At 29.2% G+C, this 26,661-nt stretch overlaps 1 pseudogene across 1 annotated transcript; it reads left to right on the forward strand.

Annotated features, from left to right (window-relative positions):
* The first annotated feature begins 13,279 nt into the window (after positions 1 to 13,279).
* LOC111300682 (E3 ubiquitin-protein ligase ATL6 pseudogene) lies at positions 13,280 to 14,959 on the forward strand (annotated as a pseudogene). Its single transcript, XR_016329533.1, has one exon. The product of XR_016329533.1 is annotated as an E3 ubiquitin-protein ligase ATL6 pseudogene (transcript).
* The last annotated feature ends 11,702 nt before the right edge of the window (positions 14,960 to 26,661 follow it).

Consider the following 26,661-nt stretch of genomic DNA (forward strand, 5'->3'; position numbering starts at 1 on the left):
CAATAGACGTCACAACCCAAAGATCAAATCAAAGTAACTTGGAACCCCAACCAAATAAAAACCTGGAAGCTCAGATGCAAGCTATGAAGAAAAAATTAAAAGCGAAAATGGTAGCTCTTGAAGACAAGTTTAAATTTTTAAAGACCTTGCTATTCACTAAAAAATTTTGGCAGAGCTATGCCTTCAAAGGGGTTTAAAATGCCAACCTTAAAAACTTATGATAGAAATTTTGATCCCTTTAATTATTTAAAATTTTATAGAACTAATATGAAGATGCAGGATGTAGACGAAACTCTGATGTGTAAAAACCTTGCTACTACCCTCAAGGGCACAGCTTGGTCTTGATAGAGTAGCTTAAAATCAAAGTGGATTATAACATTTAAAGAACTCAACCATTTCTTTTTGTCTCGATTTGTGAATAGTCGAAGAACAAAAAAGACGACATTAAGCTTGATGTCGATTCATTAAGGGCGAAATAAATCTTTGAAGGATTGTCATGCATTTTAACAAAAAAGCCTTACAAGTGAAAAACTTGAAACAAACAACTACTGTAGCTACCCTAGCAAGTCTACTCAATGAAAAAAAATACCATTTTAAGCTGAGTCACCCAAGACTTTGGCAAACATCCTACTTGTAGCTAAAAAATACATAAATGTTGAAACTGCAATAAGAAATAGCTAAGGTGAACCTCTCCTCTGTGGTTGAGGTAAGAGAAGCTTATCCCTTATTTTCGATTGAAAAAAAAGATAAGAATTTCTATAATCCTTCCTTAAAAAAGAAATGATATAGGGCCAAGATCTCTAACGAAAAAAGAAACTACACAACACTGAATACCTCATAAAAGAGGATTCTGATGTAAATTGAAAGAAAGCATGAGCTCAGATAGTTAAAGCCACTAAGGCAAAATACAATAAGGGATCTAACTAAAAGATATACCTTTCATAGAGATATAGGTTAAACACCGAAGATTGTGTCGACTTGAAAAATGATATTAAAACTCTAATAAAAAAAAGGTATGCTAAGGAGGTTTGTGAACTAACAAAGGCAATGACAAATAGGATGAACTACAAAAAGGACCAAAGAAAACCCATAAAGGAAAGAGAAAGTAAACTAAAAGAGAACATGAGAGAAAAAGTTCAAAGGGATGAGACAAAAATGAAATGAGGGCTGAGCTACAGATAATAAACCAATTATCGGGTAATCAATATGATTACTAAAGGAAGCTCCACTTCGACTAAAAAGAAATTTGATTAAGGTATAGTCATGACTATTGGTTCTTCGACAAAAAAAAAAGACTGAAAAAATAAAACGATCTCATTCTATTAAGAGGACTTGAAAAGAATCTAATACCCTCACAATGATGCTATAGTGATCACGATCGTTGTGGACGATTACATGGTTAGAAGGATCTTATTTGATAATGAATGCTCAACCAATGTTATATACCACGCTACTATGAAAAAGATGAAAATCAAAGAAGATCAGTTACAGTCGATCACTATGGCCCTAATTGAATTTGAAAATGAACAGGTAGCAATTAAAAAAATTATTAAAATGCCAATCTCTTTAGAGACAGAATTGAAGAAGATCAAATTAGTCATAGAATTTATGGTTGTAAACATCTCATCTATTTATAACATGATACTAGGCTAACTTAACTAGTCAGTTATGTGGTTTATAGACTTAGCTCCCCATCTGAAAGTAAAGTTTCCATAGGATTTAAGAAGTAAAGGGAAAGCAGTTCATAGCACGACAATTTTATGTCACAACAATGAAAGAAAAAGGATGAAATGCAAAATAGTAGTTTGACTCAGGTCAAAAAAGAAGCAAGCAATAGAAAATGAAGAAAAGCAAGAAAACAAGAGTAAATACCCACAATAATAGAGAATCGACCTGATAGAAATGCATCTTTAAGTCATTATAAGCTCTTAAGCTCTACTTTAACAAAAGATACATAATAATTTTTTGTAATTTTTGAATAGATCTTGAAAGTGACCAAGCTCTTAAGTCGAGATGAATATTCACGTGTTAATGGGATCGAGCTAACACACTGGCCAAAGAAAAATTGAAATTAAATATAAACATATTTTTTTTTAGTTATACATTCTAATCATTTTATCAATAATATACTAACTGTCATATCAGAATTTATCTCCATAGGAAGCAGTATCGACCTAATTGAATAGAAAAAAATAATTAATCAAAGACCTGAGACAGATGAAAATCAACCTAAGTCCATAAAAGACCTTTTATCCATCCTATTTTGGGAGAATACCTTTGAAAAATATATGTAGATCAAAATTAAGCTCAAACATAAAGAGTAATTAATCCAACTTTTAAGGAATAATGTTGACTTATTTAGTTGGACACTATTTGACATGCCCAGTATTGACACCGAGAAAATGGTCCATTGGTTGTACACCAACCCAAACATAAAACCAAGCTAGTAAAAAAAGATGAACTTTGCCCCTAAAAGACAAAAAACTATTGAGGAGGAGGTTGGCAAACTACTACAAGCAAATTTCATTAAAGAGGTCTACTACGTCGAATTGATAGTCAATGTGGTCATAGTTGAGAAACACAACAAAAAATAAAAGATGTGCATTGACTTTATTGACCTTAATAAAGCATAGATTGGCAAGTGGACGATAGTGTTGAGCATGACCTCCTTAGTTTTACGGACACTTACTCTGCCTATAACCAAATTAAAATGTTGAAGAAAGATGAGGAAAAAATGACTTTCACCACTAAGAAAAATCTTTATTAATATAAGGTAATACTCTTTGGCTTAAAAAATACAATGGCAACATACCAAAAACTGGTTAATAAGGTCTTTAAAAATCAAATCAGTTGTAATATGAAAGTATATATGGATGACATAATAGTAAAAAATAAAAGCTTAGTCGAGCACTTAAAAGATCTCAAGAAGACTTTTGACACCTTGAAAAAATAGAACATGAGGTTTAACCCAAGCAAGTATGTCTTTAGAGTCACGTCGGGTAAATTTCTCGACTATATGATCAATAAGAAAATGATAAAAACAAATTTAGAGAAGGTTTAGGTAATCTTGGACATGAAAGCATCGACCTCAATGAAAGTGGTACAGAGGTTAACTAAAAGAATAGCCATCTTAAGTAGGTTTATATCCAGATCAGAAGAGTGATACTTGTCATTTTTTAAAATCTTTAAAAAATCTCCAATTTTTAATGGACCTTTCAATGTCAGAAAGTATTTGATGAGTTTAAAGAGCTCTTATCCTTTCCACTTATCATTTTCAAGCCAAAGTTCAATGAGACCTTGTACTTATATCTAGCCACCACTGATTAGGCCATTAGCTTGGTCTTGATCAACGAAGAAAAAATGAGGTAACGACTAGTCTACTTTATGAGCAAGATACTGACGGAGTCAGAGATAAACTACACCAAGCTAGAAAAATTAGCCTATACAATTGTCACATTGGCCAAAAAACTCAAATCATATTTTCAAGCTCACACGATTCACATATTGACTGACTAACCACTAAGGTAAGTCTTACAGAAGCAAAAACTATTAAAAAAACTAATTAAGTGGGCTATAGAACTTCAATGAATTTGACCTACATATACTCCCTAGGTTAACCCTTAAATCCTAAATGTTGGTAGATTTCATTGTAGAGCTCGCATCAACTCATCTTAATGAACAACTCGAAAAGAATGTGAAAGTTACAAAAAAAAAAAAGGGAAAACTTTTTGTTGATGGTGTAGACACCAATCTATATCTAGGACCAATTGGGTCAAATTTCTATAATATATATGCTATTATATATTATTATTATAATATAGCATATTATATGATATTATTATTTTATTACTATTATAGTATATGATATTATATTATTATCTTGGTATATTATATTATTACTATATTATTACTATTGTTATTGCTATTATCATTATTATTATATTATCATTACATTATATTATTATTATATTTTTTTTGTTCTTATTTCCTTTTCATTCTAATCTGCACTTGAATAAGGAAATCAAAATTTCAAATAAGTCAAATCAAAATCTCATCAACATAGTCAAAGATCTTTAACGCAAAATAAAATCAGTGTAATTACTGAAATCAATTGGAATCAAGTTAGAAACCTAAGATTACATTTGGACAAAACCCAATCCCATGATCCAAGCTTGAGATGGTTCTGTTCATTTCCTAAAGATTCTCCTAAAGACTGCCTATAAATTGAACTAAGAATCAAAATGACAGGACATGGTTGAAGGGGAAAAAATTACTGATGTCACAAGTCTGAAAAAATTTCTAGTAGTAAGGTTTATGGATTTTGATCTTAATTTTTTTTTGGATTTTAGGTTGGGATATAGGTTTTTAAAGTCTAGATTGAAGTTCTGAAAGATTTTTAGAGCTTTTTAGAAAACAATTTGGGATTTTTTGGGAATTTATGAGAAATTTGGGTTTTCTATCGAACATTTGAATTTTTTGATAAAATTTTGATGATTTTTCCAAAAATTGCTAAGAATTTTTAGTTTTCGATTGGTGTTCTTAATGGATTTTAGAGAGAAAATAGAGGATTTTAGTGCTAGAAAAGGAAGGCAAAGAAGTTATGTGAGAAAAGTTGAGGGAGTAGCTTTTGTACAACGCCAGAACAACGTCGTTTTGAAAGTCTTAGATCCGCATATTTACCTGGCGACCCGTGTGCTAACCCTACCCGAATCATAAGTTTTCATTTTTTTATTTTGATTTTATTTTCTGATTTTGGCTTTTTTATTTATTTTACATTTTGATTTTGGTTCTTTTTTTCAGTTTTTTCGTTATATTATTTTATTAGTTATTTGTTTTATTGAGTGACTTATTATTTATACTTAGCAAAAACTCTTTTTATGAAAAGATAATAAAAAATAATAATAATAAAATTAAAAAAAAGATCTTTTCAAATAAATTCATGAATTGTACCAAATTATCAAAAAAGTTTCATGGATTTAAATTTTATAAAATTCACCAAATTATTAAAAAAATTTATAAAATAAATTTCAAAAAAAATAATAAAAAAAATAATTTTCATCCTCAAACTATTGAAGAATTACTTCCTAAATTAAGTCGTACCAAACAATTGAAAAACTTAATGAATTTTCTCAAAAGTAAAATTTAACAATAAATTTCTATTCTATAAAATTATTAGAGAATTGCTTTTTAAATTAAGTCCTACCAAACTATTGAGAGACTTAATGAAATTCTTAAAATTTTTACAAATGTTTTTAAATAAAATCTCACTAAACTATTGGAAGATTCTTCAAAGTAAGTCCTACCAAACTATTTGGAGACTTTACTAATTTTTTTGAATAAAACATTAATAAATCCAACAATGGAGCCTATTCAAGGTAGGACACTAGTCTCCATGAATACTCTTGAGGTAAAAAAATTATCTTAAATTGCTACCAAACTATTGAGATAATTTTAAGACTAATTTTTAATATTTAATATTTTGGTAAAAGCATAAGCATTTTTAAGGCTTGGATAATTTGGAATCAAACTGTTACCATTTTTTTATGGGTTCTGTGAGGTGTATAACATTTCTTACGCGTAACCGTACTTTTGAACCTAAATCTAGTTTTGTGGATTAGATCAAATTTGGTGACCAATCACACCTTAGCAAAAAAGATTGGTAACGTCTTTATTTTATCCATGTCTTACGTTAGGTCAGCAGATCTATACATTGTGATAAATGGATTAGCCACTAGCCACAACAACGAAGCCGACCTCATTTTGATCAGCCCGAAAGGCCTACAATATCAGTACACTTTGAAATTTAGACTTAAGACATCTAATAATGAGGTCGAGTATAAAGCATTGATAGTCGACTTAAAACTAGCAGCTGAGCTAAATGTTAAGTATATAATCGTATATAGTGACTTTTAATTAATGATTGGTTAGATAAATGGTGAGTTCGGAGCTCGGGATGAAAGAATCCAAAGATATTTAGACAAAGTGCTCACTTTTATCGCCAGTTTCCAAAAAGTCAAGGTGAAAAAAAATCAAAATATGAAAACTCACTAGCAAATTTCCTATCCAAATTGGCATTAGGGATAACAACAAAGAACTCAGGCCAAGTTCTAGTGAATAATTGACACAAAAAAAACATTAAGGAGAATTGGTCAAACAAATAAAAAAAACTTAGATAACCCTAATCAGGACACAGCTAACTATGAGAAAGCCACTTAAGGATAAGGTCCATGTTAAAGCCTTAATGATGAAGGCTCTTCAGTACATGATAATCAATGAAAAATTATACGAAAGATTTTTTAGTCTACCTTTCCTAAGATGTATGGATGACAAAAAAGCAAACTATGTCATAAGAAAAATTCATGAAGAAATATGTGAAAATCACCTCAGCCCTCGACCGCTTACTTACAAAATACTCAAATAGGATTATTATTAGCCTACCATCAGAAGAGATGTGATCGATCTAGTAAAAAAATATGATAAATACTAGAGGTTTACCCATGTATAACACTTTTCATCAATCGAACTCATTCTTATCATCAGTTTTTGACTCTTCATGCAGTGGAGGATGGATGTCTTCAGACTATTCACCTCAGTCACAAGCCAAAAGAGATTTGTCATAGTAGTGGTAGACTACTTCACAAAGTGGCTTGAAGCTAAGGTGCTAGCAACTACAATAAAGGCCCAAGTCAAGAAATTTGCTTAAATTAATATTGTCTATGGGTTCGGCTTAACTTAATCCATAATAACAAACAATGGTAATTAATTTAAATATCTGAGATATAAAGAATCATGTTTGAACTCCATATTGATCCAAGATTCATATCAGTTGCCCACACTCAATCCAATGGGCAAATGAAGGCTACAAATAAAACAATATTTGAGTCCCTGAAGAATAGGTTAGATGAAGTGGGTCAACGAACTCCTCAGGGTATTAAAAGCCTTAAGGATAACTATAAAGTTCCTCATAGGAAAAACCTTTTTCCACTTAGCATTTAGAATAAAAATCGTGGTGCTAGTTAAGATAAGTCTCCCAAGCTTAAGAGTCAAACTAAGGTCAAAATAAGGAAATAAAGAGGCCCTAAGGGCTGACTTAGATTTAGTTAAAAGGTAAAAAAACATGGCCTTAACCAGAATAGTGGCTTATCAACAAAGGGTATCTAACTATTACAATAAGAATGTCTAATGTAAAAATATTAAAGGTGACTTAGTACTTAAAAAAATTAAAGCCTCAATAGTTAATGATCAAGGTGGCAAACCAACTCTAACCTAAGAAGGACCCTATGTGGTTAAGAAGGTTGTCCATAATGTGACCTATAAATTATAGGATATAAATGACAATCACTTATCGAATGCATGAAATGCAGATAATCTAAAAGTGTATTATCAATAACTTAGACTAAAATGAGCTTATCATTGTAATCTAAAAATCAATAAAGTCATAAATATTATGTTCACCTAACAATGATCATGTTTAGTGCTAGTCCTAAAATAGTGTCTCTGACTTGATATGTCCGACTTGAAATTTAAAGTTAAATATGATAATGTTTATTTTAATCTTTGGGCTCAAACCTCAACCAACCTAATACAATCCAACCTGAGACTTGTATCAAGATGGATTTTTAAGTTAATTTGGGATATTCTTGAACATTTAGGTAAATTTTAAGTTCATTTGAATCGAGCTTAAACTTGTTGGATTATTTTGAATCAAATCAACTATTGGCTGAGTTATTTTTAATTGTTTGAGCTAAGTTGCAGAGCTTAAGCCACAAGGTTATCTTATGAACAATTATTCTTGCTTAAACTTGAAATTTTAAACTAAATAAATGAGGCAAAATCAAACTGAAACTTGAAGCAAAATGTTAAACTTCTTATTGATAACAACTAGGTAAGTACAAAAAATTATTAAATAACAAAAGTTGTGCAGAGTGATTCAAATTGAAGTCATAACAAAAACCCAACCTCACACCTTGAACAAAAATTTACAAAAATCAACAAAAAAAAGAAAAGAAAAGAAGCTCAAGCATCAACACCTCTAACAACAACCATAACATCAGTTGGTCCTTTTTTAGCCTTAAGCCTATGGCAACTTCGAGTTTAACATCTAGTGCTTCATCTTTATCTTTTTTTTTTTTTCTCATCAAAATAGTTTGCAGAGGGCCTTGATCTAATGTTGTTCAAGTCAATATTAGAGATGTCAAGGTTGAGGTTAGCAAATTTAAATTGCACCTCATTTTTTGCTAACTTAAAAGCACCAAGGACATTCTACTTAGAGAACTTCACTTATAGCTTAAGAAATTCACTGGAGGCTTTAAACTTCTTAACAACTTTTTTTTAACTCTTTTTTATTTTTCTTTTTAGCTTCAAGCTTGAACCTCAACTTTGTAATTTCAGCCTGAACATCACTAGGTTTCAGCTCGACCTATTTCTTTATAGACTCTACTGAGAAATTCTCGATGTGTATGCTTTCTAGCTTAACTGTCAGCTCATTGATCTTTTTTCATTACTCATCCTCTTTTTTGTAAAAAACACTGAAGTTTTTTCTCACTACGTAAGGCATCTAAGCTATTCTTATACTCTTTGCCTAAGACAGTCATGTCTTTTTTAACCTTAAGCAGGTGGGCCATAACTGGGTAAGTGTGATGGAAAGCTTGATTGGTGTTGTCAACGAGCTCAAAAAAAAGTTTTTTATAAACTGCATAGGATGAATTTAGACTTAGCAAAATAAAAAACAAAAAGCAAGGGAAAAAAATGAGTTGAAGTTAAATAATACTTACTGTTATGAATGACCATAACCTTACAGAATCTTCTAGCCACATCGAGGTTCTCTAGTGGGTTGTCACCTAAAGTATACTTCAAACTGGTATTAACTTTTTTCAAGTTGGGCCTTAAAACTCTAAACTCAAGATTCTCTAAAGTAAAAGAGAAGGCATCGATCTTTCGTTTCTTTGCGAGAAGGGGAACTGCTAAAGAGAACTCCCTATATATAGTTATTGTATTTTTTTAGCAAAAAAATACTAAGCTAAGAAGCTTAGTTGCTTATTTACTATTGGGTTACTGACTTTATTCCCCCTTAAAAGGGGGTATCGAGCTGAATCTTTTTATTTTGACTTTTTTTTTACCTTAACTTGTGATGAAAAAAGGAAAAGTCAAAATTCTTATTGGTAGACATCTCTGCAAAATCGAGTTGAGAGTTAAAGAAAAAAACAAACAAAACAAATATCCTACAAGGTTACCTCACACTTACCCTAATATTTCATCTCGTTTATTACTTCAAGAAAGGTCAACTCATAGACATCTATGATGAGCTCTTCCTTACAAGTGTGCTCCATTATTTTTTTGATCAAAGAGGTCCAAAATAGATAGAGCAATAGGCACATCTACAAAATTACTAGACTCATTTATTACCTTACAGGCCTCAACCTTAGTCTCATTATCTTTATATTTTTTATTTTTAAAAATAGAAGAAGAGCAGCTTCTAGTTCTTGATATAGCTCAAGCAATTAGCAAACATCTTTTTATTAGGCTGAGCTAAATCGTAAAACCACCTTTTATCACTGGGGTATTTTTTAATAAAAAAGAATTCTTTGAAAAGAGAGATAAAAAAGAATATCTAAATATTGACAATGAATAATAAAACCTACTATGCACCGTATAAAATTAGGAGTAAGCTAAATGTTTGTTAAATTATAAGAATTAACAATTGAAACAAATAAAAAATAAAAGAAGAACCTCAGATTGGCCATAAATGAATCTTAATATACCCAAAGTCGATGTCACTCTAATTTATCTATGACCCGATCTAAGAAGCTCAGCATTAGTACATTATACCCCTCTTTAAGAAAGTAAAAGTTCATTCCCATAGCATGGACGTGATGAGCTAAACACATATTGGGCTATCCTTAGGATTGACCCTGCCTTTTAGTTCTCTTATCATGTCCTTGGGGATCATACCTAGGTCTTAGGAGGCGTATATAGGAGCCTTGGCCAATTCATTTTACTTTAAAGAACTCTTTTCATCCCTATCACTTTTCTCATTAAAAGTACTCTCGTCTTTTTGTTTTTTATCGAAACCCTTTTCGTGATAGAGAGTAGGAGTAAAATTTTAAGTTAGAGGTGTGGCAGAAAGCACCACAACCTTAAAGGAAGATAAAGAGTAAAAAATTCTTTAGGAGAAGAGGTGAGGTCAATAAAAGTTGATCGAGAAAGAATAGTAAAAATAGCATGAGTATTTATAGGAAAATGAGCAGATGAAAAAGAAAAAGAAGAAGGTTAATGATGCTAGGGGTGTAAATGATACATTAATACTCGCAAGCTACTCAAGTTCAATTCAAATAAGACTTAAATTTGGCTCGGTTATTATCAAGTCAAGTTCGAGCTCAAGTAGCTTAACGTATCAATCGAGTCAAGTTTGAACATTCTTATACCTAGCTCTAGTTACTCGTGAGTCTAATCGAGCTTTTATATTTTAATATATTTTAATTATTTTAATTGATAAAATATTTCAAACTCAAGTTTGAGCGCAAACACAAATAATCAAACTTTTATCGAATACAAGAATCAAGCTTATTTTTATATGTTAATCGAACCTAATCAAGCAAGCTCAAGTAGCTCAATTTTTATCTCGAGTCAAGCTCAAACTAAAAAAAAAACCTTGATTGAGTTCAAGCTGAGTTTCAAGCATCAAATTTGGAGTTTAGCTCGAGCTCGAGCTTAATACTATATCAACTCTAACTCAATTAATTACACCCCTAGATGAGGTTGGACCCTAGAAGAGGGAACAACCAAAGACAAGAAAAGGTTGATTGTAGAAGACGTACTGACTTAAAAAACAAGAAAATGAAATGGATTTTTTAAATCAAAAGCTATATAGGCACACAGTTTTTTTATGCTTATGACTCACTATTTTCTTGTTGAGCTTTATCATTGATCCAACATTGCCTTTCCTTAAACATAGGGTTGAGGTGGTAGGCCATCTTGTGATAGTTTCAACCTCCAATGATTAGTGAGATTAGATCATTGTCATCCTACTTGAATTGACCTCTTTTAAACTCTACCTTGAAATTCTTAATTTTATTGGAGCTAAAACTAGAAAAATTGATGAAGAGAGAATATACCGAGGAAAACGGTGAAAACGGATGAAAGGAAAAAAATAGTAAGGTCAAAAAAGATAAAAATCTTTTTAGGTCAAAAAATTCAAGTCGGATGGCAAGCAAAAAGTAAAAAAATGAAAAATAAAAGCCTCAATAGCTTTTTATGTAGTCGCACATCATATCAGATGGATCACCTAAATTGTGCCATGTGTAAGAGCACCGTTAAAAAGTGTCTTTTCACCTTTCTTACTCTGAATTTTACCACCAAAACCAATTATCTTCTCATTTAATGCAATCTCAACCACTTAACGCGGTGAGATCGACTAAATCGGATGAGTCTTCAGGTTAAATAGATCTAGTGAACTGGTAGTCAGTTCATCACCAAAGTTTAAACAAAGATTCAAGTTCAAGCTTATAAAAAAATATTTAAATCTCACATCTACCAAAAGAACTCTTCAACTCTTTCAAACCTCTTATCTTGACCTCAAATCATCCTAAATAAAAAATACATTGACAACTTTCAAACCAATTATATATTTAACCTAAACCACACTCACATAAGATCGGACTCACATTAGGTCGACATACATCATGGCACTTCGAGTCGAAATGGATGATAAATAGTCCCTTAATGCTAGTCTCCATGTCGACCTCAATTGCAAAAGATCAAATTCCTCGCTGCCCCTTTTAGCTAGCCGACCTATGTGAAATGAATTAATCACACACCTAACAGTTTGATATTCAAACTGCTCTGTGGGGGATAGAATATTAGGGGTATTTAATAGCCCAAAAGGCATGATGATCTTTCTCCCCATTAGAGACCCCTGGCAAACAACTAGAGATATCTCAGACATTTGAACTGATTTGACATATTAGGTTGGCATGACACGTTTAGTGCCACATTAACTCGATCACGTCATTGTTATCCCTCATTTGTCCCTTGTTTCTCATTTATAAATATAGATATCCAAGCGTTATTATCCTAGGCTCCATCTTGCCCTAACCCTTTACTCTTCTCTCATTTCAACATCTTTCATTCTTATCTCTGACTTATGCATCGGAGTGAAAACGCAGGAAATACTTTTTGCTTTTACATCTAATTGCTATGTTCCCTTTCTTGTCCTTCCAAGGGTATCCTTACATCGAAACTTGACACTAATAGTAACCAAGAAATTACGTTCAACATATGAGACCTTCCAAACATTTTACTTGTTATACTAGATGGCTTATACGAAATGAAAGAGTTTAATTAATGTGACACTCAACATAAAAAAGGGTCGAAGGTAATGAGATGGAACATGATTTAAAAAATTATAGTCTTTCACTTGTAGAGGAAGGAAGTGTTTGAGTGGAGGAATATCTAAACATTAAATTACGCTTGATTCAATTCATAGAATGAAATAAAAAATATTGTTAAGGAATCTTAGTCACCAAGTTAATTTCCATTGAGGCATACCAATTTTTTCTATGGAAAAAATTTGATCAAATTATGTCATTGATTTATGTACTAATTGTAAGATTTAAATTTTAATCTATATGTTAAGATTCATAAAAATCTCATTTTTATATTAATTAAATTTGATAATATTGATCGAATATTAATGATGTTAATTATTCTCCTTTAATTTTGTTAGTATGACATTAATTTTACTAACCATTAAAAATAACATTAAATTTTATATCTATATTCTTTTAAATATTATTAAGTTAATTTAAAATAAAAAATTTAATTTAATTAATTTATACCTCATTTTTATATTAATTAAATTTGATAATATTGATCGAATACTAATGATGTTAGTTATTCTCTTTTAATTTTGTTAGTATGACATTAATTTTACTAACCCTTAAAAATAACATTAAATTTTACATCTATATTCTTTTAAATATTATTAAATTAATTTAAAATAAAAAAATTTAATTTAATTAATTTATATAACCATTTAAAAAAAACGGTGGAAACACAAATTTCTACTTTTATAATAAATCAAGACAAAGACATTCGATGATAATTATGAATTTGGAACCAATTCTAATGTCACGTCAATCAGCAAAAGGAAATTGCAAATTGCATTTAGAACAAAAGGACCAGATCATAAGCAATCAAAAAGAGTTTTTAAAATAAGTTTGTCTCCTTAGCAACCAAACGAACAAATTTTATCCAAACCCTACGTGGGTAATGGCCACCCCCTTCCTTGTCATTTCACTTTATTCACTTTAATCCCCCTTTTTAGGCTTTTTCTAAGCCTTTAGCCCACCGATTTCTCAGCCAACCTGGGTTTTAGCTGTCTTTTTCCTCTTCATAAAAGCACTCATTAACATATCCACGTGTTCAAAACATAGCCATTGTGAAAAGTGACGTCCGTACCCACTACTTCATTTTTATTCCCACAACCCCCCCACGGCGACAGCTGATTATTATCCTTCCCGTTCTTCCTTTTTTTTTTTCACTGACGTGAGTATCCGTTTCTATTTCTTTCTCGAAATCTTGATTCCCCTGGCCTTGATGTTAAATCTCAGCAGTTGGAATTTCTTGTACATAGTAACCGTTGTCTTAGTGGCGGCGCAGCCAGAAGCTCCGCCATGGGGAGATTCGTATGGGCTTTACTCTCACTTAGACCCGTCCATGGCCATCATCGTTATAGTCCTTGTCTGCGCTTTCTTCTTCGTCGGTTTCATCTCCATTTACATCCACCATTGCAACGAATACAACGGCATCGCCACCGCAGCACCCTTGGCTGCAGCTTCCTCCGTTGAAAGCTCCGGGCCAAAAGGTCTTGATACGGCGGTTATCGAGAGCTTCCCGGTCTTTATATATTCTTATGTGAAAGACTTTAAAATCGGGAAAGGTGCTCTGGAATGCGCGGTCTGTTTGAGTGAATTCGAAGATGATGAAACGCTGCGTTTAATGCCGAAATGCAATCACGTATTTCATCCTGATTGCATTGACGCTTGGTTGGCTTACCACGTGACCTGTCCCGTTTGTCGAACTAAACTGACTCCCGATTCCGATGCCAAACAAGAAGATTCAAGCCCAAATATCACTGAGTTGAACTCGAACAACAACAACGAGTCTAGTCCTCCAACAACACAACAAGTTGAAGAACGAAATGAATTCGTCATTCAAGTCAATGAAGGAACTCGACCGAGAGGGAAAGTAAAGGGAAAGTTTCTGCGTTCTCACTCGACGGGTCACTCACTGATTCAACCCGGGGAAAACGTGGAAAGGTTCACGTTAAGATTGCCAGAAGAGATCAGGAAGCAAATTGAGAAAAGCGGGAAGTTGAAGCGGACGAGGAGTTACGATGTCGTTTCGAGGATGGAAGCTAGTTCAACGAAAGGTGAAGGAAGCAGTAGGGGGAAAAGTTATACTGACCGGTGGGTGTTTTTAAGGACTCCGCCGTCTGTTACGAAGACGGGTTCGGTCAAGTTTCAGAGAGGTGGCGCTGGAGGCGGAGATGGGTCGAATTCGTGGAAGTTAAATTGTCTTAACTTGAGGGTTGAGCAAGTTGGAAAAGAAGAATCCTCGGCTCAGCCTCCTCCGGTATAATAATTGTCGTTACCAATAATATGGTATTAGAATTATAAAATTGGACTATAATTAAAGTTTAATTCTGGTTCTGGATAATCTTCCATCAAAAGCAATCAGAAAATTAATTTTGGATTCCTGCGAAAGAATGCATTAACAAAAATATAGGAATTGAAAGTAATTAATCATGACTTACTCCTTTTTAATCTTGTCTAGTGTTTCTGAAAGGGTTCATCTGAAGTGGTGAAATGAACAACTTTAATCTTGGGGAGGATCTTTCATAATACTATATTTTCAAGCAAGTTTGGTCCATAAATATCAAGGCTAGGCTTCTTTTGTTGGGAAAAAAAAAAAAACTAAACGAATCTATTTTTGATAAAAATAAAATTGGAATCGTATGATCATATGATTGATCCATGGGTTAGGGGATCGCTCTAGTACTCTTTTACTTCAAAGCATAAAGCCTCCGACTTTCATTTTCCTTTTGTTTTCACCAATCCTTCTTCAAGTCTAAAATTATTCATTTAGGGTTAATTCAAAACAAATATTTGAGATAAAAATTAGGAATTTTTTGAGAATTAAAAATATTTTTTTACATAAAAGAAATATTAACAAAGATTGTTGTATAACTTCAATCTAGGGAATATTTCTTTGTTTTTAATTTTCTCCAAATTTTAATTTATCAAAGATAATATTAAAACTAAACATCAATTTTCTTTTGAATAACAAAAGCTTTAGTAAAGTAAAGCATATTCAAAATGTTCTTTTATTGAAATTAAAAATGCTGAAATTATATTAAATTCAAGAAAAATATTTTTTGAATATCAATTTGGACTTTCATTTTCAAGTAAAGCACATGGAATATTTTATTTTTCATAAAATTAATAATATCATCATTATATTGAGTCCACAAAAATAAAAATTCTTTGAAACAGTAATTAAACTTGTATTTAAATTCAAATAAATAATTTTTTAAATTAATATTTGATTTTAAAATACACAAAATTTTAAAGCAAATTTATTTTAAAAATACACTTAAAGTTTTTATCATTTTAAAACAATGATTAATTTAAAGCTAATAATATATATTTATAATGCTTTACTAGGGGTGGATTTGGACTTGCATGAAAATTTGAAAACGACTGGCTAAACCAAATTGAGTTTGTTGTGATTATGGGTGTAAATAATACATTAATACTCATAATTACTCGGATTCGATTAGAAAAAAATTTGAATTCGGTTCGATTATTATCAAGTCGAGCTCGAGCTCGAGTAGCTTGACTTATCGATCGAGCTAAATTCAAGTATTTTTATATCTGACTCGAGTAGCTCGTAAGCCTAATCGAACTTTTATATTTAAATATATTTTTATTATTTTAATTAATAAAATATTTTGAGTTTGAGTTTCGAACATGAATAATCGAACTCTTGTCGAATATATGAATCGAGCTTATTTTTTACATATTAATCGAGCTTAATCGAGTGAATTCGAGTAGCTCGAATTCAATCACGAATCGAACTCGAGTTTAAAAAATAAAACTCGATCGAACTCGAGTCGAATATCGAACCTCGAATTGTGAGTCGAGTTCAAACTTGAATTTCTCATTATTCGACTTGACTCAACTCGATTATACCCTTAACAATCTGGATCACTCCCCTTATCCCAAAAAAACGTTTGTTTTAAGGACTATGTCAAGTCAGGGTGGATTTAGGAATTAATGAGAGAATATTATTAGACTTATTAGGGTTGTCAGAATATGATTTTTTTGTATTTCTTTTAGGACAATGGAAAAATAAATAAATTAGGGTGATAAATGACTTTAGCATCAACAACTTGATCCTAATGGCAACAAGCCAATTATAAACAATTTTGATTAATTATTATATGAAGAGTACAACATTACATGGATTACAAAGTCCAACATGATTTTTTTTTAAAACTTTCATTCAAATTGTTGGTGGGAATATGGCCATTGAGATGATCCCTTCTCACTTACCATTCAAATTCTTAATCAATGATACCAAAATGTGTATTTAAGCAAAAAATTCATAAACACACAAAAAAATTCATAATAAATAAATTTACTTTTTTAATCTAGTTGTTTGGCAACTAGATTTGGATTTTTTATGAAAAATGCATGCATCATTAGAGAAGGTAAATATATTCAAATATGTTGGATTTCGACTCATTTTAATTTTATAAGATCATTTTTTATTTTGAATTAAGTTTTGGGTTAGATTAGATTTATTTTTTTAAATAAGTCAAAATCAGGTCAAAGTCAGGTTTTAAATGAACCCGATTTGATATATAATATTTTTTATTATTTATTTAATTATATATATTATATTAATAAAATTATTATTTAATATTTTAAGATATTAACTTAATAAAAATACTATATTTATGTATAATTAAAATATAATTTATATGAAAAAATTAATATTTTATAAATATTATATTAAATTAAAATTATTATTTAATTTCGAGTTAAATCGATTTAATTACAATTATATATATATATATGTGAATTGATTGAATATAAAAATAATATTTTAATATTAAATTAGATTAAAGTTGAAACAAATAAAAAACCGTCTCAATTCATCCCATTACTATATCATCATTATGCATTATGGAAGTTAATCCTCTCGATGCTAAATTTCTTCCTAGTTTACATCCTATATTCTAAATTGAAAACCTCAAACAGAATATTTTTGGCCAAGAAGAACTTTCAATATTCGAACATATTTTTAAAAATTTTCCCTTATTTACATCAAAATATGTATAAAGAGGAAGTTTCATTTATTTATATCAAGTTGTCAACTTGTCTTTTCCTACTTTCTTTTTATGAATTAGGTTTCATTTCTTACATTTCAGTTGGTTGTTTCATTGATGGTTCTCTAATTAATTGCTGATGTGTGTGTGTATATATATACATATATATGTATATATGTATATATATACACACACATCAGCAATTAATTAGAGAACCATCAATGAAATATATATATATATATATATATATATGCCTCAAATCTAAATCAGTTAATAAATTAATGCTTTCGACATATCCATGTATAGAAGCAGAAAGATAGGTTTTACTTGACCCGATGAACTAATTAATTAATTTTCACTGAGAATTGCTAACTTGTTCCCTAGTTTGTACAAAAATTTATTAAGTTGGGTAGAGTTTAATTATTTTTTTGACGTTGGTTGTTTTAAAATATATTTACGAATTGATTTTTACAATAAAATTGATGTGAAGGTTGCGACGTAGCTTTTTAAACAAAATTTAATATATAATAATATTAAATAAAGATATATTTAAATTTTTGACATAAGTAACTTGATCTCTTTAATTGTGTTTATGTTTAAAGGATTTCTATCATAATTGCAAGTTTTTTACTGTAAATCTCATGTGTTCAATTTTTTTTGTATATATTTGTTTTGTTATATCATTTTGAAAATAAGATTTTAACCCTAATACATTAGGTGGAGGTTTGGATTTCATTATACCTTTAATAAGATATATTTGAATTTATTACATGATCAATTGAATTTAAATATCAATTTTAATAATATTTATTTTATATAAAATTTTTTAATTATAATTATTATTATGTTTAATTTTATCAAAATTAATTTTATCATTTAAATAAAACCTGAAATTGGATTTGGATCTCCATTTTATGCCGATAAGGTGTTGTTGGACTCTCCAATCACACCATGATGCTATTTGGGTGACATAAAAAAGGTAACGGCGGAGACTTTTTAATCATGTGGTACCCATGATTTGAAACTCGAGCCTTAAGGTCCAGTGGAAAAATAATGTTCCCACCGTAGTCCCCTTTTCCCTTTTCCCTTTTACCCCTTTTTGTTTTTAATTTTGTAGATATTTTTAATTATTTATTTAAAGTGGCTAATAAATTTATACAATTGCATAATAAATAAACAAATAGATAGCAAAATTTTAAAAAATATATACAAAAAAATATATCTATACATATTATTAATTAAACTAAATAATTTTTATATAATAATTATATATAATAAATAGTTACAACATTATAAATACATAAATACAACATAAAAATAAAATATATACCATAATTTTTAATAATTTTTAATAATTTATTAATTTTACAAATATTTAATATATATTATAAATTTAATTATATAAAAATTTTGATATAATATCTTTAATGGTAATTTTTTATTCTCATTATACTTCACATCATTGTCATTATTGCATTCGTATCTTAATGCATATATTTTTATTAATTTTAATTTGATTATTATAATATCCAATCTTACCACTATAATAACAATCTTATAGCCACATTTACTAATCTTATCACCATTGCTGTATTTAATTTCATTAGAATTAATCTTATCTAAAATTATTAATATCGTATCGAATAATATTTTAAAAAAAATATTGTATATACTATGTCATAATGTTTTTTTGGGTCCGTTATATTAATTTGAAAATAAAAAAAAATCGTTACAATCTTTTTTGATTAGATGTGATTAACCACCTAATAAAATTTATCTTTTTAATAAAATATTAAAATTAATTAAATTTTAATAAAAAGATAAATTTTGAGTTTGCGAAAATAATTTAAGTTCGAAAGTCAATTACGCATGAAAAAATATTAGCACTTTCATAATATCCGTTTAAAATGATACCACTTAATTATATGTTATCTTTTAATTTTGATAAAAATATCTTAATTTTTGTATTTAATTTAATTTTCTTAATTTTCTTTATTGCAACAAAAAAAACACATTTTTCTTCTCTAAATGTTCACGATGGGATTAACATAATTTTTTAGTTGTAAAAAAATATTTTTTTATTTCTAGTTATTTGCTTGAAAAATAAATAAAAACATTACATATTGAAAATTTTTTGAAAATATTTTAATACTTTAGTAATATTAAAAAAAAATTCCCACTTAAAAATCTCTTAAGAATCACTATTTGGACTTTTCAAAAATCATATCCTCGATAATTCATATTTATCTTCAAAATTTATATTTACCATGCATATAATAAAATATGATATCTATAACTTAATCGAAATAATTAATTTTTTAAAGAATTCATTTCTTATTCTATTTATTTAAAAAAAATTTCATAAAAAATTATTCTAAATACTCCAATACATTGATGTCATTTAAATAAATTTTCTTACATAGAGATTCATAAAAAATCACTACTCAAACTTTTTTTTTATCTCATCCTTGAAATTTTTATTTTTTTATTTTTTAATAATTATTAATATTTAAAAGTTATGTGATAATATGATTATCTATAAATTTTTTATTTCCTAAAAAATGCATACTCTTATAAATATTATATATTTCTATCTCTTTTTAAAAAAATTATTCAAATTAAAAAGAATTAAAATAAAAATCTTTGTATTAAAAAGAGATTCTGAACATTCTAATACTTTAGTAAATTTTGAAAGTCTTTTCATAGCTAAAGAATTATCAAAAATTAATACTTAAACTTCCTAAAATTTCATCATCAGATTTATTAAATATTTTATAAAAATCAAATTTCAAGTTCTTTTATTTATTTATACAATATTATCATACACCATGCAATCATTAAACCATACAATAAACATAAAATCATAAAATAAATATAAAATCATCCAACAATACATATTATAATTATTCATGCAAATATAAAATATCAAACAGTTATATATTCATACAAAAATATCAAAATAAAAGCATGCAAATAAAATCATAAATAAAACGTGCTAATAATAAATATTTCATGCAAATAATAAAAACTCGTAAAATTAATCATGCAATAATAATAATTAATCATCATCATGTACAAATGAGATAAATATGCTGAAAAATATTAAAATAAAAATAATATAAGGAGAATAAAAATTAAAATAAATAAAATAGAAAAACCTTTAACCACCAAATGGGTCACGTGGACGTGGGTGCGGGTCTTTTTTTTTTTTTCTCCTCCTAGTACCAAAACGGCACCGTTTGGTTTCTATCTTCCCAGAACTAGCTTCTTTTACCTTATTTTCTTTTCCCTGCATCTCTAGATTTCAAATTCTCCTTGCTTCTCTGTAGCTTATTCAAACTCCAAAGCAAAAACAGAAGCCGATCAAACACCAACCTAAATCCCGACAGCTAGCTGCTGTCACCACCACTACTAGCCACCACGCCTGTTCCAGAGGCTTCTCCTTTTCTTCCTTGAAGCAGACCTTCTTCCTTTTTTTTTCTGCTTGAAACTCTAGCCAAGAACAACCACCACTTCCTCTGAAACTGAAACTAAAAAAAAATTGTTGTTGGATGTTCTGCCTAATATGTTTTCTCTATGCGCTTGTGGGTGGTTTGATTTTCGAGGCTAGTTAATTGATTTTTTGGGTATTGGGTTTTTCTTGGTTCCTTAATTTTCTGACCTTGGGTTCAATTCTTGGTTGAATCTGTATGTTTGGGCTACTATTTCTGGAAATTGATTTTGGGTTTAGGTTTCTTGCCCATTTTGGTTGCTTGTGGTTATGGTGCTGGGGGATATTGCCGAAAAGGGTTTCGACTGGAGTGGGATGGAGGTGGTTCATAGGGGGTTCTGAAGTGGGCTCTGGAAAAGGGTTGTTGGGTGTTGAGGAGGGGTTGTGATGGTTTGGTTGGGTTGTGGGAAATAGGTTGGTAAGGCCTTAGAGTGGGATAGGGTTGAGCTCAGAGGAAGGGGCCGGTGAGGGGTTGTGATAGAGGTTTGCTTGAGGTGTAGGAAATGGGTTGGCAGGGTTTTGTAGTGGGCTGGATAAGGGTATGGAGGCCGGTGAGGAGGGGTTGTGATGGAGGTTCGGTTGGGGTGTGGGAAATGGTTGCTTGATCTCTAAGAAGGCCGATAAAGGGAATAGGGTCTGGTTTGTGTGGGTGAGGAAAGGGTTGGTTCGGCTGGCCGAGGTCTCAAGGGCTGTGATTGGGGTTAGTGATTGGTGTGGCGCGAGGCTTGTAGGCGGGGAAGACCAGAAGGTTCAAAATTTTTTTTTCTGTTGCAATTCTTGCTTCTTGTTTCCAGAATCAAACCCCCCATGGTGTGAATTCCCCTTTGTCCTTTTAATTTGTAAATTCCCATAATAGACAAAATTTGCAGGGTGGTGCAGGGTGAGGGCTGCTGGCAGAGTGCAGGATAGTGGATCAAGGTGTTGGGGCTGATGGAGTGCAGGGTAGTGGATCAGGCTATTGGAGCTAGTGGAGTGCAGGGCCTATCTTCTGGTGCCCTAATTGCTGACCTTCAAATTAGTTCCCTTGTTTTTGTAATTAATTTTTTAATTAGTTTTCTTTTAGAGTTTTTAGAGAAATTCGACTTTAAAATTTAAACTCAAAATTGATCCAATAATTAAATAGAATTAAATTTGAGTTTATACAAAAATTATTTAAAAATAATTAATTCAAAACAAAGATTAGTTGGGCTCAATTTGATAAATTTAACTTAAATCAAAATATTTAAATCAAATATTCAAAATTGAACAAACTTGAATTGACTCATACAAAATTAAATGTTTATAATTTTTTTAATATATTATTAAAAATTAGGAATAAGGTATATATATAGATAATAATTTTATCTGGATTAACGATTTTAGGTTTTTCAAAAGTTTTTTTGTTTTTTGTTTTTTCTTTATTTTTTTATTTTTTTAATTAATAAATTTGATCATTTAAAAAAAAAATTGAATACTTTTTTAAACAAAAAGTCAACAATTTTTAAAAATAAAACAATAGATCATGTTTGAATGTCTTACAAATTTTAAAACTAACATATTCAACTTGGAAGACTTTTAAATCCTACTTGAAGGATTTAAAGATAATATTCAAAGGTCTTATAAATTTCAACATTTTTTAATGTTCATTTAATAAGAAGTATTGAAACTTTAAAGATTTAAAATATTTTGCCTGGAGATCTTAGAAATTTTACTTGGAGGTCTTACAGATTATGTCTAAAGATCTTAGAGATTATGCCTAAAAGTTTTAAAGATTATACTCAAAGGTCTTAGAGATTATGCCCTAAGGTTAGAGATTGTCATAATGTATAGATTCGTGAACTTATCACTAAACATAAACTTTAAGAGTTGCCATCAATATTTTATGTTTAGGTGTAATTGGTTACTAACAGAATTTATCTCATTTTAAAAAAAGATTTAAACTTAATTCGGGATTTTTTAAAAGGTAAATTTTAGTCTACGAAATCAAATTTTATATTCGAGAATACAATTATACGTGAGAAAGGTTATAGCACCTTCATAGCGCCCCATCCAAAAGATGATATCAATTTGATTTCAAATTAGCCAACCTGTAAAGCCTTTTTTGTAAATTTACCAAATAATTTAATTATTGAAAATTGATCTTAAAATTACTCAAATAGTTTGATAGCAATTTAAGATAATTTTCTCACATCAGGAGTATTCATGAAGAATAGTATCTCACTCTGAAAAGGTTTCGTCATCGGATTCACTTAAAAAAACTTTTATTTATGAAAATAATTTATTTTTAGAAATAACTTCTAATATGTTGGTAAGATTTTTTGTTAAAAATTATCTTCCAATATGTTGGTAAAATTGAAAATTTATTTGTTTGTGAAAATAATTTATTTTCAAAAATATATTCAATATGTTAGTAAAATTTGTCATGAAAAATTATCTTCCAATACATTGGTAAGATTTAAAAAAAAAATTGAAAATTCTTTTTTAACTTTTGAAAGAAAAATTAATTAAAATAAAACAAAAATATCATGCAAATAATACCATAAAAAATAGTACAATATATCATGCAATAATATTAATTATCATGCAATTAAATATAATTATACAATTATACAAAATATATTTAATATATCACACAATAAACATGAAAACATGAAATTAGATATAAAAAAAATGCAAAAATAAACTATTTTTTCTTACCACATTAATTCAAATAACCATAATAAATATTAAAATATAAAAATAAAAATAATATAAAAACAAAATAAAAAAATTAAATAAGAAAATAAAAATCAAACCAAAAATTCAAAACAAAAAATAAACAAAAAAAAGGGAAAACCTGCACTGTGGGTTAGGTTTGAGAGTGGGTCAACGTGCAAGCACTAGGTCATAGATGGGTCAAGAACCTTTAAAAAATGGCGTCGTTTTGCTTCCTTATAAAACCAGAAACAAATTAGTTTTTCTTCATATTGTCTTGGCTATTTCTCTCTCTAGTTCAATCTTTCTCCAACTTTTCTCTAAAAGTCTTGTCGAAAACTTCAAACGACCAAGATGAACCTAAATTTCGACGTTGCGAAATTCAAACGACAATCAAAATATTCAAACTTTCCTAGAAGCTTGGATGAACCCAAAAAACGACCATCACCAAAACCCTTCAACTGCCATACATTCCACTAGATAATTCAAACCTCCGCTGAAAAAGTCAAACTAAACTTAAAATTTTCCTAAAAAATAAAAAAAAAATCAAATCCAAAATTTTAAACTACAAATTCTTATATTCAAGACAACTTTTTTAAAGCCTAAACAGCTCTATAATCAAATAAAAAAAACTAAATTCAAAAAAAAAATTTCAGACCCAAATCTAAAATAGAGAAAAAAAACTTTCAGAAACAAATCTCAATCACCCTAAGAACAGAACCCAAAGAATTTTTTAAAATATCTTTGATTGTTGACCCTTTTTTTTTTGTCTGTTATTAGTTTACATAGGGATTAAACCCTTTTCAATTTGGAAAAATTCAACTGGTTAATTTTCTTAATTTTTGGGATTTGATTTCTTGTATCTTTTCTTTTTCGTGAATATTAAGATTCCCAAAATTATTTAATCATAAAATCCATTAATTTGTAGATTTGATGCTAATGATTTCGCAAATTTCAAACATGTTTTTTTTTCTTTGTTTTTTTTTATTTTTCCTCTTTTTTACTTTTGACCTTTTTTTTTTACTTTTAACTTTTCTCTTTTTGTAACCAAAATAAATCACAAAGTTAAAATAAAAAACTAAAACTAAAAAAAAATCAAAATTAAAACCAAATTAAAAAGTTTGGGCTGTTATAATATTGGGCCTGAAGTTTTCCAATCAAGGCTCAATTTATGGTTGAAGGCTTATTTTTTATTCTGAAAAAAATTTTAAACAAAATAGGATGTTTACAGTTGTCCCTCTTTACACAATTTTTGTAGAATGTAAATTGTGTAAAGACATAGATACTCATTACTTTCAGGCCCAAATCATTCCACCTTTTTTTTTTTTTTAAGAATCTTCTAAATAAAGGCATATGATTTTTTGAAAACTTTTAAAGAATTCCTTTAAATAAAGACTTAACAGCTTTAAATAAAATTCCATACCCAAACCCAAAAAAATGAAAAAAAAATTTTAGAAACAAATCTCAATCACCCCAAGAACACGAACCCCAAGAATTTTTCAAAACATCTTTGATTGCTAACCTTTTTTTTGTGCCTATTGTTGGTTTATATAGGTATTTAACTCTTTTCAATTTGGAAAAATTCAATCAGTTAATTTGATTGATTTATGGGATTTAATTCTTAGAGATTTGATTTCTTATATCTTTCTTTTTTCATGAAGATTAAGATTCCTAAAATCATTACATCATAAAATCCATTAATCTATAGATTTAATGCCAATGATTTCTCAAATTTCAAGCGTATTTTTTTCTTTCCTTTTTTTTTATTTTCCTTTTTTTTGACTTTGGCTCTTTTTTTTTAACTTTTAACTTTACTCTTTTTGTTTTAACCAAAATAAATCACAAAGTTAAAATCAAAACTAAAACTAAAAAAAAATCTAAATAAAATTAAAATTAAAACCAAATTAAAAGGTTTGGGCTTTTATAATATTAGGCTTGAAGTTTTCCAATCATGGCCCAATTTATAGTCGAAAGCCCATTTTTTATTCCGAAAAAATTTTTAAACAAAATAGGGCGTCTGTAGAGATTATGCCTAGATGTCTTAAAAATTATGCCTAAAAATTTTAGAGAATATGCCCGGAGGTCTTATTAATCTTGTGATATATGAAAACTCATCTAATTAGAGGCCTTTAAACTTTAAAAAAAATTTAAACATTATGCTTGGAGGTCTTACAAATCATTCAAATATTTGCTCAGAGGTCTTGGAAATCATGTATAAAAAATATAAGGTTTTGCTCGAAGGTCTTACAAATTATGCTCGAACGTCCTATAAATTTTGTCATGTATGAAAGTTCCTCTGATTAGAGGTCTTGAAAGTATAAAAAATTTAAACACTATACCTAAAGGTCTTACGAATCATTCAAATCTTTGCCCGGAGGTTTTAAAAATCATGTAAAAATTTTGAGGTTTTGCCTGAAGGTTTTTAAAAATCATTTATAAATTTAAGATTTGTTTGGAGGTCTTGAAGATCTTTTAAAGATTTAAGATTTTGTGCAAAGGTCTTAGAAATCATGCAAAATTTTAAAATTTTGTTCGAAGGTCTTATAAATCATGTAAAAAATCTAAGGTTTTACCTTGAAGTCTTTGAAATAATTCAAAATTTTAAAATTTTGCCTAAAGGTCTTAGAAATCATTTAGAAATCTAAGATTTTGCCCAGAGGTCTTGAAAATCAAGTACTCATTTTCCTTTAAAGTTTAAAATATTTTCACTTCAAAATTTTCACTTTTGGTTTCAAAAGTCTTTCACTATTTATTTCAAAACATTTTATATTTTAGATTTGAAAATACCTAATATTTAAATTTTATCTTTTGGAAGTGCTCCACACCATTTCTTGTATTTTAAATTTCAAAAGAATAAATTTTCTTTTTCTTACTTTACTACCTAAAATTTGACAAATATAATCATGATGTAAAAAAAACTATGATCTTGCAGATGAAAACTTTACTTCATGTAAGTATGCAAATGAATGCTCTATGCGAATATGCAAGTGTCTCATTTCAAATGCAAATGCAAATGTCCTTTCCCTGATGCAAATTTTCCATACAAATGAAAAATGTTTGTCCTAGTTATGCAGATGTATTGTAATGATGCGAGTGTAAAAAC

Source organism: Durio zibethinus, chromosome 18 (assembly GCF_047325235.1).
Source record: "Durio zibethinus cultivar Kanyao isolate XHJ-2024 chromosome 18, ASM4732523v1, whole genome shotgun sequence".
Classification (NCBI taxonomy): domain Eukaryota; kingdom Viridiplantae; phylum Streptophyta; class Magnoliopsida; order Malvales; family Malvaceae; genus Durio; species Durio zibethinus.